We start from the raw sequence: 23,369 nt of genomic DNA on the forward strand, positions 1-23,369 counted from the left end.
GCCTACATGGAGACGCAGAGGACAATGCACAAGGATAGTGGGTGAGTACAAACCCTGTCTGAAATGCATGCCAAAGTACAGTAAATCAAGGGTGGGAAGAATCACAGGAAGCCTTGCATGCCGCCAGGTGCCACAGCCAGCACCATCACAGCACCGGTACCATATACATGTGGCACACAGGGTCACCTGCACACAGCCACCACAACTGGACCCACACAAGGTGAATGCTGCACACTTCTCAAAACACTGTATCACATGGGACCACAACAACCAGAATGCACCTTGTCTGTGTTGAAGTGCTGCTTTACACCCTGACACCCAAGAGTAACTTCACCCAGGAATGCAAAGTGAGAGAAATGCAATACCCATCCTCTAAACCACTGAAGATTATCAGGATCCAACCCGAAAATGAACATCCCTTAGAGAGTGACCCATGAATGCACATTTACATGCATGAGAAACAAAACACAAAATGGTGCCATGTAGCCAAATCTCCACCATTCACTGAGACAGCCACATCCAAATACAAATCACACTGGCCCTGAACAGCAAGTCATAACGGGAGCCTCATCCTGAGGGTATGGATGCACCACTGTGCCAATCACACCCAGGGAGTATTGTAGATACAAAGTGGGATACAAGGGACATGGCACACAGTGGAGAGCAAACCCATGGAACATGAATACACCATATTCCAAGTACAAGTGGTTACATGAAGGTACTTGATGAGCATGAGTGTTACACACAATCCCATTCACATAGGGCATCATCCACCGGTGTGACTTCAGTCATCCCATGTGCAGCCAAATGTAATCTGCCACAAGACAGCCCACTCAATCACACAGGGTGCATGTATGGGTCTGATTATGCATGAGCTGAAAGATGATGGATTTATACCAATTAGCCAATCGCATTGCATGTTCCTGTTGCACCCAAGGAGGACCACAGTGTATAGTGTATTGATGCTTAGTCCTTGCACACCCATTGAAATCACCTAGTCCTCGTGTACTCATTTCATCCCATGCAGGTGATTCAGGATGCCCGCAGCTCACTTGGCTGATGACCCCTGTGCAGAATACACAAACTCCAGCAGAGCAGGTATACAACAATGCCCAAAGTAGGACACACATATGTGTAGAAAGGATATTTGGATTGTTGAAGGCACGATTCAGGTGCCTGGACTGTACTAGAGGGGCACAAATGTATGTGCCAGAAAATGTAGGTGTTTGTCCTCGCTTGTGCTATGCTGCACAACATATGCTGCTGTAGGAATGTGCCATACCCCCTGACACAGACGGGCAACCCCCAGGGGATGGGAGTGACGATGACCATGTGACCGGTGCCATATTGCACACAGGGATGGGGTGAAGAAGGGGAGAGTGGCCAGACAGGCGTTGATTGACAATTTATTTTAACATGGTGAATGGGCACATATCACAAACAGCACTTGCAAAATAAAGAACACTTGTAAACAATCATGAATATCCTTGTTTTATGTCATGTTTGAACAGGCTTTAATGAAAGTCGAACTAACCCCCTTCCCCACCAACTGCCCAGCACACATACCCTCCTGCCCACACCAACTCCCCAGCACACATACCGCCTTCCCCCCCCAACAACTCCCCAGAACACATACCTTCCTCCCCCACCAACTTCCCAGCACACATACACCCCTCCCCCACAAACTCACCAGCACACATCCCCCAAACCCAACACAGTGCAAATGGGTCCGTGTGCCCGGCCTTCAGGCCAATAGTGCATTGTTCATCTAACATGGACGTTGATGCTTCCCACATGCACAGCCTTCATGTGAGTGGCATTGCAAATGACACAGTGACCTAAGCCTAGGTGACCCCTGTAGGGAGCCCTCTATGTGGGTGGTTGAGGTGGATGGCACTAATGCAGAAAACTGCAGCTGCTGGTGGAGAAGGTTGTTTGCCTCACTCATCTGTTCTGCATGTGCAGATGGCCCCTTGCACAAATCGCAGACTAGCTGGCCAAACCCTGTGAGGACCACATTGCATGCCTCCTCAACATTACGTGTGCGTGCATTGTCACGTGCCATGGTCTTGGCCACCCCCCTAATTTCACTGCTGGTGGCCTTGATGTGGCGGTTGTGTTCACTGGCCATTCCCTCGATCCTCACCTAGTGTGCCTACATCCCATTCAGGCGTGCCATGACAGCGTTGGAGGGACCTTTTCTTGTGTCCTGTGTGGGGCTGCTTTGCTGGGTAGGTATGTGCAGTGTTGTGGGGCTGCTGTGCCATGCAGGTCTGCGCGGTGTGTAGGGCTGCGGTGCCAGTGAAGTCAAGTCCCTTTTTATGCACACTCCAGAATAAAGACAACCCACTAGGGAAATAGGCCAGAAGATAGCGTTGCAAGGATAACAAGGTTTATTTGTACAGAATACAAATATCAGCAAAGGACTCTGTTGCTCGAAAGCGCTCCCACTTGTTCTCCACAAACAAGGGCTTAAAAACCCCACAATCGTTGTCATATACAGTACTAATGGAGCCACTGGTTGGAGGCACCCTACACATAAGGCTGCTACATAGGGGATGCCATGCTGTAATTGGTTAGTTCTTTCCCTTCGGTCTGGACACGAGGGTCAGCTGGGCTCATCCTCGCGATGAAGGTCAGTGCACCCATTAATACATTTTTTCTTTCTTGCTAAACTAAACATGCTAAGCCTGGGTATTTTATAATTGTGGCAGGCCCTGGGTGGCACAGGTAATCGTGCCAGGGGGAAGGGAGGAGAAAATACAGTCACTCTGACCCACACATTCAGGGCTTTGTTGATACCGCAGTTTCCGCACTCAATGTCTCACCTGGGTTTTGATCTTTAATTTATCCCTCCCTGTACCTCGTGTTAAAAGAGATATGTTTTCATGCTTGGAATAATACAGCTGTGCATGCTTAGATCATCTACAGACATGTGATTGTGGTATGTCAGGGGTATCATGCACACATTGGGGGATACAAAGGTGGGGTGGTCAGGTCAGGGGCATGGGGTTGGCTCCAGATGGGCTGGGTGGGAGTTAGATGCCTACTGGCAGTTTAGCAGAGATAAATGGATGCAGTGAGGAAGCTAGTGATGTCTCATGCTCTTGCAGGGTGCATTCCTGTGGAAGATACTAAATATTCACAACACTAGAGGGACGAGAGGGAAGTAGACTTCTGTGGGAATGGGGCTGTGCGGCTTCATTCTGTTGTACGGAGATTGGGCTTAGTGAGCAGAGAACATGAACAGCTCGAGCCGGCAACTTATTCCTTTTGGGCCTAATACAAAATGGAGTCAAGGGATATGGTGTTTCTAGTGCTGTGCATTTACTTCTAGGTGCACAGTGACTCTACATGTTGCACCCCCCTTGTATGCTACATCACCTTATATGGTGTTCACCTTACCTGAAAGCGCCTAAGGGGGTGGAATAGACTAATTTCCATCCCAAGATTTCACCCTTTTGTTAATTCTGCAATAACAAATTCTATCCCACCATTTTTAACCTCATTTGCACACCGTTCTGCTTTGTCCAATGCTGATGTTCCTTTTATTGGCATCCATGCCCTGCACACGTGTGAAACTTTCCCCTCTCTGCGCATACTGTTCTGGTGTGCAGGTTATGTATATGCACCCCGTCACCCGCCAAATCCACCCACACTTCTTTATAGGGATTGGGACCATGTGGCTAATGGGATAGTCAATTGGCTCAGTTTGTATCTCCACTTCCTTTGTATCATGAGGTACAGATATGGCACAACACCAGAGACTCAATTGGCAAGTGCAATGGACCAGTAGGATGACCACGAAGATATGTACCAACATCTTCACCAATGTTCCAAGCCACAATGGTACCCAGCGGAAGGCCAGGATAAACCAGTGCTCTTAGTGGATCCCTGCTTCTTTATTTTCACCCCTAGTTCATGTACAGCTTGATGAGGTGTGACAATGTCTTCAGAAGGTACAAAAATGTGCAACATGAACTCCTGAACTTTTTTCAAACCCTGCCCTCCATAGCCGTCAGAACGTCCAACATGCATCTGTTCTGCATCGTCATGAACCTTAGAGCTCTTAGCTCCACCTTGATTACATTGAACCCTTGTTCAGTATCATTTGCCAGCTGGATTAGCTCCCATCAAACTATCTGGAGTCATTTGGCATTGGCCCGTGTCTGGATACTGGGTACTAAGGATGCGAAAAATGTCTCTGCTGAATTATAGAGCTTATATTCTTCAGGTATGTGTTACGCTCACCTGGTCTCCGTGGGGGTGTTGGGGCACAGTTGGAGCCCTCCCTCGACTTGGCTCCTCGGGATCGTCTCCCTCTCCTGGTTGTTGCAGGGCCTGCTGCTCGAGATGCCGGTGTTGCCCCTGAGTAAAGATGAGAGGCAATGAGAATGGCGTGGGGGTGTCGTGACTTCCCTTAACCCCTTTGTGCCTAAATACATTGTGCAAGCGCTTTCCCATGCAAGCTCACCTGTTGTTTTTCAATGGTGAGCTATTCATCCTGTTTATCATAGCAGGGACGCGTAGAACGGACCGAGTTGCTTCACTGGTCCGTGGGAGTGTTGATCCAGACCGGCTGTGACCAATCCACTTAGAAGGTAAGTCTTTTAGTTATGACTATTGTTCGTTTATAATGTCTTTACCTTGTCGAATAATAATTCTTGCAATGTCTCATTCCATCCCAATAGGAATGAAAAAGTAAATCGGAGCTGAGGAGTGAATTCGGGGAGCCCCTTGAGACTGATGGAGTTTCAAAAGTAGCTAGTACGTTGGTCTTTATAATGAAACTGTAATCTCTGGTATGGCGCAGCCAAGCGTTTGTTATTCGTATGAATTCTAACATGTTGTGTTCTTTATTCCCTTGCAGGTGCTGCCGATGGTGAAGAATGAAGTCCGGGTGCTTGGTGAAGATCTGCGGTTGCAGGATGAAGATACCGCGGAGAAAATGGAAAGAAGTGGAGCTCCCGGATCAGGTGAGATGAAGACTCCGACTCTGGTAGGGATGGAATGCAGGTAAGAAGCGCACACAGCGATGTAGCAGCTGGCAGCAGGTAAGGAGCGCTCTCAGCGATGGAGTAGCTGGATTCAGTTAAGAAGCGCGCACAGCGATGTAGCGGCTGGCAGCAGGTAAGGAGTGCCTTCAGCGATGGAGTAGCTGGATTCAGGTAAGAGGCGCGCACAGCGATGTAGCGGCAGGCAGCAGGTAAGGAGCGCCTTCAGCGATGGAGTAGCTGGGTTCAGGTAAGAGGCCTTCAGAGATGTCTTCAGAGATGGAGCTGCTGGAATTCAGTGATGCACAGGTAAGCACAGCAGAGAGCGGTACGCTGCTGAAAGCAGAATAACGCAAAGCGAAGGCACGTGGATGGGTGTTCTATTTCTTTTTTTGTTTTGTTTGCCCCCATTCCCTGGGGGCTGATGATCAGCCATCTGCCCCCAGGGTTGTGCACATATGTGCCCCCATGCTTTGGGGACCAGGGGGAGAGGGCTGCTTACTGTAACCAGCCCCCCTCTCCCCCCTCATCCACCACTCCCCCCACGTCACAAACATATCCCTGGTGTCTAGTGGGCATTGCTGTCCGCACATCGAGCGCCCTGCGCCTGATCCGCAGGCAGCAATGCTGTCACAAAGGGTGTCGTTGGAAAGGGGAGACACCTCCCTCGATCTCCCTCGATCTCCGGCTTGAAATACAGCCGGAGATCGAGGGGAGAAAGGTGAACACTCTACTTTTATTTTCACCGCAGCAGCCCGAAATGGCTGCTGCAGTGAAAATGACCTTCACTTTCACGTCGGCGTGCAAACTGAAGGTAATCCAGCCCCCTGTCAGTGAGGGGGGACCTCCCCTTCACATAGCCCGGAGGTTGGATTACAGTTTTGTGTGATCACACAAAACAAAGTGCCGAAAAGGAAGAGATATCTCGTCCTTGGCAACAGGGAGGGAATTAAAGATCGAGATACCTCGTCCTTGGCACTAATGAGGTTAAATTGTGTGTGTTCTTTAACTAATTATGTTTTCTTTTTTACAGATAGAAGGATATTATGTTTTTTAAACATAGATAAATAGATAAATAACTGTGGCTACAGTATTTCAGAGGTACAGGCTGGTTACAGGTCCCAATATAGAAAAAAGTACACTGTTTGTACCCGAAAGAGTCCTTCCTTAGAATTATTTGTTAAGTATATATGTTTAAAAATGTATGTGTCTTAAACCCCCCAAAGTTTCACATTGTAACCAGGGCTAGAAAAAAGGTCAATGAACTCTAGCTGCGACAATGAATGATGTGTCCTATTAAAGAAAGGTTTTTGGAAGTTATATAATCGTTTTGGATATTTATATGTGATAAGTAATCCTTGAAAGGATTGTTTTGGAGTACACTGAGTGCTATATTTCAGCACATTTGGTGTGGTCTCTTTATTATCATGTGCTTTATATAACTCTTTTTAACTACCATTGTATTATTACTGTTTTGTCATTCATATTCCATATTCAATGTCCCCCCCAAAAAAACACAATCCTATATCCGCGGCTACACAATATGGGGTGTCATTGGTGTATTCACAATCGCGTCTAGGAGTAGCAACCACTGGGAGGTGTTTGTCCACAGCTATCCCCAACCCACCCTGTATGCTGGGTTGTTACTCGCAGGTATACCGTGCAGCTGTGGGAAGGACATAATCACTGGTTCATCATGTGTCTTGTAGCTGCGGCTATACCAATTTATTGAAAAAGAAAAACATACATGTGTGTGGGTAGTCATCTTGGATAGTTTTTTCAAGATGTATTGAGTGTAGTATTTGTGAACAGTTGTAAAATTTGTAATACTTTCATTCATTAATAATACATATGAGTGTACATACTTCAAAAAGGTAAAACATATGCAAACAGAGTGTGTTGAAAACCAGTTAATTTGGGGGGGATGTGGTTGTGGGTTTTCTTTTTCTTTTAGTTTGAACACATGCTACATCTACTTCTTTAGCCCAATTACCTGGATTAATAGTTGTTTTAATTCTGTTAATGAATCCATGATAAGTTGTGTAGGTAGTTCTTGTGGGGCTTCTTGTTTAATTTTCTGTAATACTTCAATGACTTCTTCATCTGTTTTAAAATATTGGAATTTATTTTTAACAATTGAAGCTATAATTCACTTGAAAAATATGTGTTTGTTGTATAGACATTTAATAGTAGTTAGATAAACTATATCTGTTTTGTACATAAATATAAAGAATGGACTTACAAAATATTACACAATTCTTGAGCATCTTCCTTTTTAATCTCTTCCTCTTTAGGATATTTGTCCTCCACTTTCCATGTAGTTTTCCATTTTACTGTGGTTGTGAAAAATACTGCTTGTCACCTCAGATATCGGAATAAGCAATGGAGGAAGACTACATGAGGAAAGAAGGTAGAATTGCTTGTATTTCATATTTCTGATTGATTGTTTATTGTATATGTGGTGGGTAGCTGCCAATTGGATGTCAAGTATCTCCAATGCTGTTCAACTGTTGAACCTATCAGAGAATGTACTTTTTTTGAGTGATGTTTATATATGCCAATAAAACTGTAGATAATATTGTATCATTATATTAAGAGTGTTTCTATGTCGTACATTTTCTTTGCTTGAGAGTGAGGTGTAGTTTTTAGACATGGTGCTATTTGTTGGGTATATTTATTGTTACATTGGATATCTGAAACACAGAGTCAATTACAAATGGAGAAGAATTTCATTGTTCAGAAGACTGTGGAGAATTTGAGATTTTTGAGAATGGGGTTTATAGTGATGTTGACGACATATGTGATGTGCTGTCAAAGCATTGGCTTGTAAACATTTTTTGGTTCTATTATATTATTTTAGACAGAGTGTTATGAAATGAGAGGAGTATGCTGCAATTGTTGAAAAATATTTTTGACAGAGATCACAGGTCTTTTTGTCTTCTGGAAAAGAAAATTAATTAATCATCTAAAGAAAGAGCACAGAGAAATGTTAGGTTACATATTGGTAAAAGAACCGCAAGGTTCTTTTAATTTCCACCCAGAGAACTTTTAAAGTATATTGGAAAAAGAAAATACAGTTTATGCCTTTTTTTAAATAGCTGCGGTGAACAAAGCAGCCAATGAAACATTGTGCCCTGTTAGAGGGGCAATAGCCATGGGTAATATTGAGTCAAAGGGATGTTCTGTATTTTTGGCAGTTTGCACAGCTTTAACTATTGCCTTAGCCACTGGTATAGCAATTCCAATGCTTATGCATTGATCATTATAGTTCAATGATTTTACACTACACAAATCTACATGTGTTTTTGATACAATCCTCTAATGTGTACCTTTTTGTTGTTTTGAATCTTCAGAAATGCTACAGGTAGCCGGGGCTACTGGCAGTTTGGCAGCTTCCCATGCTCCAATTTAATGTCACACTTTTGCAGGGCCTTTGGTAGCCACGGGTATGAACCGGCTGATTGTACCCACAAGTATAGTTGTTTGTATTTTGGTGCAGTGATCATATTATTTTATGGATGTTTAGTATAGATTTTTACATGTCTTTCTGTTTCGATATTCTCACCTCAAGACATGTGTGATTTAAATTTGAAACCTTTGCAACATGCGGTTTTAGTGTATTTGAAAAATGTACGTTCACCAGCAGATATCAGAGGGTCATCTCATTGTAACCGGGGTTATAGCCGCAGTTATGTAATTTGTCAAATCTTTTTTTTTTCAAATGGTTTTATTTAATTGTGTTTCCACATGTACTACAAAGTATTTTTAGAAGTATTGTTTTGAGGTTTTAGGTTGTAATAAAAAAAGTGCTTCCCATTTTACTTGTTTGCTTTGTACAGTGCTCTTTTTCTGTTATTGATTTCTGAAAGCTATGAAATGACTTTTTGGTGAACTTTTGACATTCTGATTCCCGAAGCTGGATTGTGCAGATGTGTTGTATTTGGATATTGTGAAGATACATTCATTCTTTAGAACAGCTGAAGGTCAGTGATTATGAGTTTTTGTATATTTAATGTACAATATGAATTGTTGTTTATATTAGATGAATTAAGTATGTTTTGGCTTCTGATTTAGTAAACGTTATAAGTATTATTCATAAAGAAGTGTTTTCCATATTTTAGTGAGTGATCAAGCAGTAGCACATGATATGCCATGGTTATGTGTGAGAAAACTATATTTCCAATTAAAGCTTGTTTCTCACTGTTTTGTTCAAGAATGTATTTGATAATTTGCTGATAATGTGGCAATGTGATTTATTGTATTATTTCTGTATTTGAAAAAAAAATAATCTGCTGCTGCTCTGTATCTAAGAAGTATATTATCCATGTTCTTATCTAACAAATAACGTGTAAGAGTTGTACACATTATTTGTTAGGTAAGAACATGGATTTTACTTTGTACAAATAGGGTGTTGTTTTGCATTATTTGCATTAGGTTTCCCCAGTTTCCTCAGTAAGAATATATGTGACACTGAGCGTGGCATTTCTGTCATAAAGTACACTGCATGACTGCATTGTATCACGCCTTGAAACACTTGTGTATAGGCGTGTTATACATGCCATATCATATCATATCATAACACCCTTGGTACCATAAGTTACAGTACCATTGCATGCAGATGAGCTCAATGTGTGAAGTGGTCAGAATAACATGTTGATACTACTTCATAAACATCATTCATATTTGTCATGTTCATAATTTGCTTGTAAATAATGTACTTTGGGAGGGCAGGGACCCACTTGGGTAGTATACTATGTGATGATATATACTGTTATATATAATACGCAGACATTGCAAGATGTGAACCAAATGGGGGTGCATACGAAACTCTAGCGTCAACCAAGCAACATAACCCTACTCTTGATAAATATTTCAGATGTGTTTGTTTGTGCTTTTTAGTTGTATATGAAGCTTTTTCTGTGACCCTATATTAGTGACCTTCTACTGTGTTAGAGTTGTGGAAGTGTTTCTTTAGTGGCTTTACATTCGAGAAGTCGTATGATGTAGTGTACCTAATGAATGCTAAGTTTGTTATGAAGTTTTTCAATGTTCTTTTAATTATTTGTGTAGATTTCTGTATTCTGCCAGTGTATTGGGAAAGTTAATTTCAACTTGTAAATTTGCAGTGATCATTTCTTCTCTTCAGAAGTCGGTTGGGTGTTGTACTCCAAAGTCATTGCTACATTATGGTAGGTAGTATTACATGTTATTGTTGTTTCAGGCAACATATACCAGGTAAATGTGTTTTGTGAAATTATGAAGCAAAGTGAATAGGGTGAATTCATAAGGGCTCATAGCTTGTATTTCATCTTTTCTGCAGTAATCCATCAAATGTGCTAGCCTCTTTTATAAAGGTATGACCTTGCAAATGACATGGTTTATGCATATATTTCTCTTCATATGTGCATTTTTTATCATGAATTGTTAGGTTGTGAAAAATGGTTACTGTGGCATATACTATTAGCCCACTATTCATTCAGGCCTATCATCCAGAAAATATACTGTGCCAACCACAGCTATGGCACAACCTGACAAACTCAGCGCCCACCTAGCAAAACTCTACTTTGCTCATCTTATTTAAGCTATACAAGCTTCTCAATAACATCCCACATTACTCAAGCACTAAGAGGAGAACTGTACATGGGGAATTTGTGTGTACTGCAGTATTTCCACTGTCATCTAATTGTTTCATTGTGTAGCTCAGCTATGTACAGTTTCCTCACCAACAATATATGTGACATTGAGTCTAATAATTCGGTCACAGATTTCAGTAGGTTCCATCACTGCATTGTATGTAGAACATATAGATAGTAATATAGGTAGTAAAATGTTTAGCACCAGTGCATGCACAAGTCTAACCTGTGTAGTAGACAAATCAAAATGTTGGTAGTAATTTATAAATAACAAACAGCAACCATACATGGCAGTGTCATCATTTGCTTGGAAATGGTGTGCTTTGGAAGAGCAGGAACCTACTTGGGTTTCAAGTTATGTAATCACATATGTTATTATACAATGCACAAACATAAGAAGATGTAAAAATAATGGGGGTATATAGTAATTTATATTATCTAACAAGCAGCATACCCCTACCTTGAAACATAATGCAGCTTTGTTTATGCTTCAAAGTTTAATAGCACTCGCTTCCCTATGACCTTATATTATTAACTGCGTTTGTGTCATATTTGTGGAAGTGTTTGAATATGGTCTTAAATATGACAAATCTTATGATGGAGTGCAGCTGATCAATGCTAATTGGTTTTGATGTTGGCCAATGTTATTTTCATATTTGTGCTAATTCATGGATTCTGCCACCTTACAGGTAAAGTTAATTTGAGCTGGTAAGTTTCCAGTGAACTTTTCTTCTCTTTTGAAGTGGTTTCAGAATTGTACGTGAAGTTATGGATTCAGTATGCCAGGTATTACTGAAGAAATGCTCACTGGGATGGGGGTAAGGGCAATATTGAAGAGGTTTGCTAGGATAGTTTTCTGGGGATGCCCAGAGAACTTGGCCATTCAAACTCTAGTGAGAGTGCGGGATGGGCATTGGAGGGAGGACACCCATGGTAATATCTTTTGTTGAGTAGAAGTAGTAGAGATTAGTTTGTAGGTGAAATGCAGTATAGTGGGGATAGCGGGTCAGGCAATTGGCCCTATCATGCCTGAAAAGGTGAAAACAGGTGAGGTCCTTGTCTTTGCATGTCCTTTGATGAGGAAGTCTAAGGAACAATGATAAAATAGGTGGTGGGATGATTAAGCGGCAGGGCCCTTTCACGTGATGAGCAGGCAACACACTGCTGTCTGTAAGAGAATGGAAGCAGCCTTAACATAGCAGTGGGTGAATCCTTAATCTAAATTGTTGATTTGAACAGATTAAAATCTTGATAGCAAAGGCTGCAGTGTAGGATCCCGCACTGAGGCTGCCAAGTAGCAAAAATTGCAAAAAAGAATGGAGTCCTTATGTTGCGCCAAATACATTTTGTGTTTTAATTATGTATTTTCAAAGAGAAGGGTTTAAATTTGACAAATTGCCTATTGTGGCTTGTATTAGTTTAAGTTCACTGAAATACAGAGTCTTGTCAATTTGCAAATTCATCTTCAAGAAAACATCTTCAGAAAAATCATTTTTAGTACCCTTAGTATCCACAACACATATTTCCCTGCATAGGTTTATGCAGTTCATCTGAAGTAATGATATACTGTTGTCTGGTCTGTTCACCAATTGTGATTTTATATTCTTTTCATCCCAGTAGGGATGCGGTACACCACTTAGTTCAATTTGCTAGAGGTAGAAGTACAGAAATGTGAGGTTAGCACGGTTTTACCATATGTTTTTGTTGATATTTGTGGTGATTACACAATGTTGTCTGCCTGGAGCTGGCCTACAGTCCTTAAGTAGAGTCTTGTAAGGTGTAAAAACAACTGGAGATGGGTGGAGCAACTGAGTGGCAGTGCATTACCTTTGTAGGCCCACTCCCCGACTTATACGCTCAAAATATAAAGAAATAAGACAAACCCCCGTGGGGAATGAGAACAGGAGGACAGACTGCAAGAGTTGATCTTTTTTTATATAAGAGTCAGCATCCAGAGAGCTCTGCTGCCCGAAAGCGCTCCGGCAAACATTACAAAAGTAGCAGCTTAAAAAGGCAAAACGTGGCATACATGACGTCATTATATAGGGGACTACATTGACACAGGATTAGGTAGAACAATTAGATACATAAATATCATGTAATGTTGCTTCTGCTGGATTGGTCATTCAGTTGGCGGGAGGGTTTGTCCCACAAGGTCCAGTTGCCTGTGTCCGGGCGGGTTGAGGGTCAGGTCACGATGCAGCAGGGCAGATCCTAACTAATCTAACATAACATATTGTTTTAGACAAGCACTAAATATCAGTTACTGAGGCTCCTTTGAGCAAATCATTTTACTCTATAAATTCTAAGATTACAACAACATCATTATTTACTGGGGTTTTACAGGGTTTATCATAACTCGGGAGGGCTTGGTGCAGGTGGGATCATTGATCATAGGGTAGGTCTAAACACATCAAAGAGATTGGGGGCATGCCGACATTTGTTAGTATTGAGGTGCAATATACTGTGACAGAGGTTTGCTTTTATTAGTCGTGTCACACTGGGGTGGGCATCGCCCTGGGGTTACATGTCTGGCACATCAAGAAAATACCTATCGGGGCCATGGGGTTGCATTGGCAGTAATTTTCCAGTACTGAGGATGAGGGGGACATAGTCAGGTTTTGTGGAGATGTATGTGTTTGCAAGCCATGGTTCGAGCCAGTTCACACGCAGGACAGTGATCTCAGAGGAAGGGTGAGGCGTTACATTTATATTGTTGCAGTTACCTCCGGCTCAGACGTGAGAACGGGGCTGTAGAGCCTTCAGAGACAGGGAGAAAAAGGTGGGGGCCTTTTGAGAGCGCTGTGCGCGGAGCTCCGGAGGGGAGAGAAGCTTTCTCGTAGTATTGCGGTGAGGCCTAATCCAAAGATGGAGTCAGAGGTGTCCAAGATGGATGCTGAGTGTCTCTACAACAGCCCCGTGGTTGTGTACACAGGGGCAAAAAGGAGGTGTCCCCAACTGTTGGTCGAGTAAGTGGCATATACCTTAGACTGAATGAGTGAGGGGGTGCCCGACTGGCCCTGCCACTCCCACACACCTTGCAGCTTCCCTTCCTTATCACCTTATTCATGTGTTGAGAATACACCAGAGATGCATGAATAGCAGTTGGTACATGAACCAAAGATGTGTAACAGATTATCTTGCAACATGTTTATGAATGTTAGTCAACATGTTATGCTAATTTATGCTATGTTTACAGTGCCCAGGAATAAGATGCATACTTTGCATCTTCAGTTTATAGTGATCAATGTATGTAGAGAGAGAAGACCATATGCCCTTCCTCCAAATTTCTGGTTATGGAATGCCTTTTGCCTAATAGGCTGTTATACCTCTTGCAGATTAGCCTCTTGTGATTGGAAAAAGTGTGGGAACAATTGCATGTAGTGTAAATAATATGAGCAAAGGAGAGTTTCAATGGATGGTAACTGCGTTTCTCAGTTTGTAATGTATTTGTTTTGGCACAGTACATTTTCAAGATGCTAAACCTGAATGAAACCAGAGCTAATTGTATACATCAATGTGACCATTTGTTTCGTAGACTAAGCATTAATGATAAGCATACACATATGAAGTGACAGATATGGCCCACGTATGGGATTTGCCAGGTCATGTCTATAGAAAAATAAGCAAGGAAATTTGATATGGGAAATATATTTTTGTCATACACAACCATAGTACAACATGTGCTACTGCTTGACCACTCTTCAAAAAACATTGAAATAAAATATGGAAAAGCCTACTTTCCAATGTATACCTTTAAACTGCACTAAATTACAAACCTAAATATACTGAATACATTTTATAAAAACAACAATTTACATTATATATTGAACATTTAAACAAACAAAATCACTGACATTCAACATCCCAAAAATGGTTGTTTACAGTTTTTTTTTCTTCTAAGATGCAAACAAGCAAGCAACAACAATGTGCCAAAAGGAAGAATCATATGCAGGGAAGTAAACATTTACAATATAATAAAAGTAGTATTCTGAAATCTGTACATACAAATTCTGTAGATAGTACAACAATGCCTGGTATTGATAAGGCTTTTGAAAATATGCAATTTCAAATACGAGATGTGCCAACTAATCAAATGAATGGAACCCAGAATGTTTTGAGTGAAGGTACAACAAGAAAAAATGTATCAAATCCATTACTAGTAAGTAGTAAGTAAAAAAACTAAGATTTTTAGAAGAAAAGATAGAAAATCTACTATCAATTTGAAACAGAGGAATAAAGAAAGATATATATATATATATATATATATATATATATATATATATATATATATATATATATATATATATATATTCAGTGAAAAAACTTTGTTGAAGGGATGTTATGGTTCCAAGTAAAACCGAAAAACCCTTGAAATTCATCAGTTATGGTAAACTAAGCAACCATAACTCGTGCCACCACCGTGCACTGCTAAGACTAACACCCATGACATCAAAGATGACATCACAAATGTCATTGATGGCATCACGAAAAATGTATGTACTACGAAACATAATATTTTCATTGTGAAAAGAGGACATGCCAAAATCTCTTAGCAATGCACAAACAGCCTTATTAACATTGCGCCTTGCTTTTTCTATTTATGGACCAAATGAAGAAGAACTAAGCCACATTTGTCTCTGCGCAATCCCTGAAAATATTACTTGAGAATTAGTCCTTCTTTCATAGCAAATTGCAAAGAAATTCCAGACACATGTCCTAAACTGTTCCCTCCACAATGAATTACAATTATGTCTGGATGTTGCTTTGTTTCCAAAGTAGCACAGAGAGGTAGCAAGTCCAATCACTTCATTCCATGTACTCCATGCCATGGCTACTCCACAGCTTTCTGTATGCATCTTCAACAAATGTATCCACAAATCTCCCAAAATCCAAACAATCTGTTTTCTGAAACACACAGCCATAGCTATCTGTTGTTCTCTCAGCAAAAAGAGTATCTGAGAAACTCTCTCCTGGCACAACACACCCACTAAACTTTCCTGACCAATCCCATTCACTGCTCATTCTCATTTGCATGACTGAACCCAAAAATCCCCGGATGTAACTCCCGATGTCCGCGAACTACCGCCATGTCCGTGGACATATCGTAACATGAACAGCCCTTCTACCCTTTCCACTTCACTCTCTGTGCCATTCCCTCATTGGATGTAGCTAAGAAATCACATGACCATGCACCAATCACATTCAAGACCTCAACATCTAACTGCATCATCATAGATCAGCACTGCAAATGTACGGTGAATCTCTCTGAGTACAAGTGTCATATCATTGGCAATCACCATCTACAAGAAATACTGTACAAGTCTCCAAGATTTCTACTTGCAGCTCCATGCATATCCATATGCATGAACACAAACTACAGGTATGCATATTTTCTGTACAGTACATGAACACATTTTCAAACTGACTTTTAGCTTGTGTAATCTGTAAAATGAATCTACTGTCTTTTTTTCCAATTTCCTAGAAACAACTATCACTTATAAACCTTTATAGCATTTACTTTCTTTATACACACACTATCAAATCATGTTAAACTAACATTTTTTAAATGAAATTTATAGACTACATATATTCAAACAAAATTGCATGCCTGCACACTCTATGTTCCAATCTCAAAAAATAATACTTATACAATTACATTTTTTTATGTATTTATTTATTTGATTACTTTAATGTAAGCATGACATTAAGGCACTATTACCTAGAACAGCTTAGTTACAGAAATGGTGGTATTCAGTGGTACATTATGAATTTCACAAGACATACTAAAGATGTTTTGTTTGTTACAGTTACTCTTTGCAATACAATTTGTTCATTAAGAACATATCATATGTATTGAACTGGTGTGACGTATCTTATGTGAATAAGATAGTTTCAATGGTTTTAAGGAAGGCGCTCAGGATTTCAATTAAAAAAATCAATATCTAAATTTAAAACAATGCTATATACAAACAAATTCCTTTCTTTTACAATTGCAGTGAAGACCATTCTCCTGAAAAAAGCCGCTGAATTTCAAGAACATAGAAGAACTAAGAATTAAATTGCTCATTTTAGAAAAAAAGTAAGTAGAATATCACCATACTATTTATATTATTACTCAAACATACTGTAAAGTTAATTCATGCTATTTCTGTGCCTAAAAATGGAGATTGTGCACCATTCTGTCCAAAAATACCCATGTCTTAAACAGCGATTTACAGCCAGAATGGCTCACAAATTCCTACTTTTGGACACACAAATTACCCAACTCAACCGCTAAAATGTGCATATTATAGAACAAACAACTGTTTTTATTGTATACATTAGATTTACTATTTGTACTTCTCCACACCACTAGCTTATTTTCTTCTGTCATCTGAACCTGAGTTTAGTAACATATTAATTAAAGAATACAAATCCCTACTAGTTGTAGTTCCCAATGCACAATCAGACACCATTACATACATCATCTTACTCAAACACTCATGCACACAGCACACATACATTGCCGAACACCCCAACCCATACCTTCTTTATTTTTTTCAACAGCCCCTAAAGAATGCCTACCAAAAGTCAAGTCCGTAGAAAGCAACGCAGAAGTAGAGCAAATGAAAATAAAAGTGTCCAACATAAGCATCCATCTCTAGCAGAATTTGTAAAAAAAGTTGAAACAAAACAGCTAATACAGTCATTTAGTGAAACACAAGAAGTTTCAAGTACAAATACTTTGCCTCCTCTATCAAAATGTAAAACAAACCAAAAACCAATTAACAAAAAATCAGCTATCACTACAGATAAAACTAATTCTTTAAATTTTAATATAGTGCAAATTAAGCATACCAAGAAAATTATTTTAGCTAAAATGTTAAGTCACAAAGTCCTTCAAAATCTTATAAAAACAGGAGAGAAATCAGGTTCAATGCTTAAAACCTATCGTAGGAAATTAATTTTAGAAGCGTTGATAGATAGTGCAATTCTTCTCAAAAGAAAGTTATTTATTTTAGTGTTGAACAAAATGAGACCACTAACAAAACTAATAACTAAATTACAAAAAAGACTTCTCAATAAACGAAATGTCAACAGAAAGAACTTCTTAAGTATCTGCGGAGGTGAATGGAGTCACACTACGAGCACAGAACCATACTTTAATGAAGAAGTGTACAAACAAAAGCAAACAAGTACAATTGCCATACATAGCAGTGGTCGAGGTTATGAAAAAGTTAATAATACCATAATGGAACAAGAAGTACTCCTTACAAAAATATGCCCTGAATTACCAAATCCATTCAACTGAATCAGAACGTCTAGTGTACAAATGGCCATGCACGTCAATATGTAACATTCACAAACAATTTTTCAAGTCTTTACGCCAATTCCTCGATCAATATGTAAAAAGCAAAGACAAAATCAAAATTAAACTACTGCAAACTATGGATACCTGTCCAGTGCGCAAATATACAGGACTACAAGGACATTCATTGGCCTGCATTACAGGACCTACTTGTAAAACCACCTTCCATGATATCAAAAGAATATCAACACATCATTCAGCTATAAGAAATCTAGTCTATAAACTGTACTATGCTAAAAGTCCTGCTTTAGCTCTAGAAAATTGAAATAACATTCTGCTACATGGTACATCGAAAGACCTACTTCAATAAATTGACTATATCCAGAAAAAATATTTTGGAAGTGAAAGCCATTTACAGAATGAAATAGCTTTAAACCAAATTAGCAACAATTCAACACATGGCAACCTTTTGCTAAACACATACAAAAAAGAAATACTAAAATTCAAAAGTACATCAGCTGATGTACCAAACCATGTATGTGTATGTTGCCGCAGAACTTTTCATAAAAGTAACATGAAAACTGTAGACCTATCATATAAAATAGAAGACAATGAAGATTCTAAATGGTGTGAATTAGCTCTCTACCTTGTAGCAGAAAACAAATACGAAATAAGTGACCCCTTAATATTTTGCAGTTACTGCACTACAAATGCGTCAAACAAAAGGATCACCAATCAGCATATGGGAAAAAAGTATAGAAGCATGTGTTTTTCCTCTACTCTTTCCTACTGGCAAAGGAGGAAGGTATGATGATAGACCTATTCAAATGTCAGCTTCAGAATACCGCTCATTACAGATGTATTCTGAAGATCCCAGATTTAGACAAAATATGGAATACATATTCCACCTACTCTTTGAAAGTGAACTAGCAACTTTAAGTTACGGAGTTGCACACATATTAAAATCAGGATCCCACTTTCAAAATGTAACAGTTACACAATTATTACAAAAAGTGCAACAAAAGGATGAGGTTTTACAACCAAATATTACAAATTTATTAGCAAATATGCGTGGTACTAAAGAGTACTGGTTTCGACGTCATGGAGATGTACGTTGTATGATCAGAAACCTTGGCCCACCCACTTGGTTTGCTACATTAAGTTGTGCAGAATATGCATGGGAAGATTTACATGATTTCCTACGCATATCAAATAAAAACAAAGCAAACATAGATATACTAACACCAGGAGAACTTTGTTCTTTGGATCCTGTTAATGTTTCAAGATATTTTTAGCATTGCTTCATTGCTATGTTACATTTTATTTGTAATAAAACTGTTCCTCCCCTTGGAGAAGTGCAACACTTCTTTTGGAGAAAAGAATACCAAGCCAGAGGAGCACCACATATCCACATGCTTTTATGGATTAAAGATGCTCCTAAATTTGGTCAAGACAGTGATGCCACTGTTTTACACTTTATTGAAAAATATGTCACTTGTGAAATTCCATCAGAATCCACAAATAGTGATCTTCATGCACAAATTTTACAATTTCAAAGACATAAATGTGGCAAATATTGTCGTTGCAAATACAAAAACAAAGGGAAATACTACACCAAATGCCGATTTGGTTTCCCTAGACCAGTTACAAATACAGGTCAAGTGAACAACCTCATGTCTTCCGTTAGACATAGGGCCTCATTACACGTAGTGCTGTAAGGGTTTACCGGTACCGGTAAGGGCACCGGTACCGGTAAACTCTTACCGCCTTACTACGAGGTCCCTTTGCGTTAAAGAATATATTCTATATATATATATATAAAACATAAAGAAATATATTACATGTCCCTGCTACAACTCTTTAAACCATGGAGAAAAGAAGAAGAAATACTAGAAAACTATGACTCATATGACGATGCTTTCGAAGCAAATGAAAACACTATAACTGATGTAAACTTTACACAATACAAAACAATGTTGCACAATGAACAGCAACACGAAGAAGAACTCCAGGCCCAACTAGAAAAAGACACTCCTGACAGTAGTCAATCTTCTGTAACAGGAAGCCAAGAACCACTGGGAGATCCTCTAATAATAATTTGAGGCAAAATTTGTTATGATAGAAGTTGAAAACACCATGTGTCAGTATGAAGATAAAGAAGACTTAACTATACTACAATCAAAACTAAACAATGAACAACGTAGCATTTTTGAAGAAGTAAAAAAACAAATTGCACATGGTGTATAACATGAAAATAAAGAATGTTCCTGCCATAATTATAAACCTATACTACTGTACGTCAGTGGTGAAGCTGGTTCTGGCAAAACATTCCTAATCAAAATCATCAGTAAATTCCTTCAACAATTGACAAACAACAAACTGTCAGCTGTTGTCACTGCCCCGACAGGTTTAGCTGCCTACAACATAGGTGGTGTCACTTTACACCGATTACTACTATTGCCAGTAGAACACCAGAACGAATTAGACTATTACAAACTTTCTGCAGAAGCTGCAATGGAACTACGCAGAGTATTGAAACAAATGAAAATGCTACTAATAGATGAAGTGAGCATGGTCTCCAACCTAATGTTGGCTTTGATTCACCTCAGATTACAAGAAGTACTGAAAAAAAACTATGAAGAGTTCTTTGCAGGAAAACACATTATTGTTTTCAGAGATCTTCTTCAATTGACACCAGTAAAAGGTGAGCCTATTTTTAAAACATTAGGAACCAAACTCTGCCGTAAAACTGTTGGCAGCATTGGAAATGTCAACCCTTGGCAACATTTCCAATACAGAGAATTAACAGAAAACATGCGGCAATCTGCAGATCTCACTTATGCCAACATCTTAAAAAGTATCAGAGTTGGTATACTCTCTAAAGAAGCAGAAACACTATTGAAAACCCGGCAAATGAATGCACTTTATGGCGATAATGCATGTGCTACAGATGTTATGGAACAATTAGCCCACAAACATTTCAATTGTATGGCCTTAATGCCAACTCTTGCAAGCTGTTTCAAATTCAATGAAATAATGTGAAGTAAAGAAATGCAACCAATAATGGAAATTAGCACCACAGACATACTAGATGTACATGGTATGATACTACCTAAGTGTGACCAAACGCCAACAAGACTAAATAGTTTAGAAAAATCAAACTCAAACGCAATAGGCTTAGAAAAGATATTAAAATTATCCTAAATTGCAGAGTAATGCTTAAACGTAACCTTGACGTGGACCAAGGACTAGTTAATGGAGCACTGGGTACAGTTGTTGGCTTTCAAACATAACCATGTGACAACAAATTTCAGTTTGTCAATATACTCTTTGACAAACTTTCAGAAGTTAAAAGGATAGGACGCTCAACAGCTCGATTCCTTCTCTTCAAAGACATGTATGTACGCAGAGAACAATTTTCTCTAACTCTTGCATACGCAGTCACGATTCATAAATCACAAGGTCTTACCCTAGACAAAGCAATGATAGATATTGGTAACACAGTCTTTAAAGAAGGCATGAGCTACATAGCACTATCACGCTTACGTAGACTTGACAGTCTATTTCTAATCAACTTTGATGCAAGTAAAATAAATGCCGATATTCCTTGCATTTTATAATACAATAGACTTTGCTCACTATACACTCCCCATCTAAACACATATTCTGTTCCACAAAAAGTAAAACGTTATAAAAGAAAAATAAATCAAACAGAAAAGCAACAGGATGTCACTGCGAATCCTCCAAAGAGAGTTAAAGAAAGTAATACATCATCAAGTACCACAAGCAAAAACAGAATCAATTAGGGAAAGTAAACCAGGTACTTCTTCAAAGAAGGAAGACAAACTCCAAAAAAAACAGTCAGATACAGAACTACCTGGTCCATTTAAACTCTCAAATATAGTTGGTGTAAGTGGCTACGCAAATGTAGCAATGAATATTCTATTTCAATTACCACCAATTGTTGACAACATTTACTTACACAGTACAGACCTATTGTGTTTGCAAATGTTAGTACTTCACAGAAATGCAGCAAATAATCCTGACAACACGTATAGTGTTTATGGAATAAGAAAACAATTGGACTACTGTGCTGAAATGGTGAAATTCACTATAAACTCACAGGAAGATCCACAAGAATTTCTAATGTACTTACTACAAGTACTGGAAAACAAAAACATATCTATAAATGAAATCTTACAGATTTCATACATGTGGAAACATACATGCACTCTCTGCAACAATGTGACACAAGAAGAAATCCCCAATGAACGCTTCGTATATATATCAATACCTAATTGTGAATCCATTCCATTTCAGCAACTTGTACAAAATGCAAACCATGGTAGATTATGTTCTACCTGCAATTCAGATAATCGCTCCACGTTAGTAATACAAACACATAGTAAATACATAATACTAATACTTCTACGTTACAATGGTACAAAACACAACTGCAAGCTGACTGGATTCACACATGGTCAAATATCACTTGGTAAGAAAACCTTCACAACAATAGGTATAATCTACCACGCAGGAGCCACAACCAATTCAGGGCACTACACTGCATATATAAAAAAGAAATGTGGATGGTTTCAATGTAATGATAGTACCATTACTCTAAAGCAGAGATTACCAGCAAATCTTACAAATGCTTATTTAATGTTCTTAAAAGCAAAATTGTATAACTAAACTGTACTTAAACCGCAAGTAAACTTGTAGTAAACAATATAAACTGTTAGAATATTCCAAAAGCTATCTAACTGCCCAAAGATTCTACAACAATTAATCACATAAATGAATACCACTAAATTAGAGCAAAAAATAGACAATTAGAATACGCCAATTGGTATCTAACTGTCCCAAAATGTAACAATATCCAAACAGATAAATCAATACCACTAAAATATATTAAAAAATAGACAGAATACGCCAATTGCTATCTAACTGTCCCAAAATGTAACAATAGCCAAACAGATAAATCAATACCACTAAAATATATCAAAAAATAGACAGTTAGAATACGCGTACTGGTATCTAACTGCTCCAAAATTTCATAATATCCAAACAATATAAATAATATGTTACTGCTCCAAAAAAAATGCAACAACCCAATGTATAAAGCATTAGCCAGAAATAACAAATGAACAAATAAACTGTAGCATAACAGAAAAACTGTTTTTTTTTAATCCAACATGGATTTTTTTTTTCTCCCACAGACCCAATGATTTTAGCAACGAACACAGAAACTGAGCAAATTGCACAGTACTCTGGTTTGTAATCTACTAAATATGAGGGTCCAAAAAAAAAAATACGTTGATTATACAAAGTAAAAAGTCATTACAAAATACTAATACTAACATGCTATTTTCTTTTATCACAGAAATTAAAAAGAAATACATGTACTCCAGTTACTAAACCAAACAGTAAGTATATTATACACTCTATGCC

The sequence above is a fragment of the Ambystoma mexicanum genome, chromosome 10 (assembly GCF_040938575.1).
Source record: "Ambystoma mexicanum isolate Mex_15411 chromosome 10, UKY_AmexF1_1, whole genome shotgun sequence".
NCBI classification, from domain to species: domain Eukaryota; kingdom Metazoa; phylum Chordata; class Amphibia; order Caudata; family Ambystomatidae; genus Ambystoma; species Ambystoma mexicanum.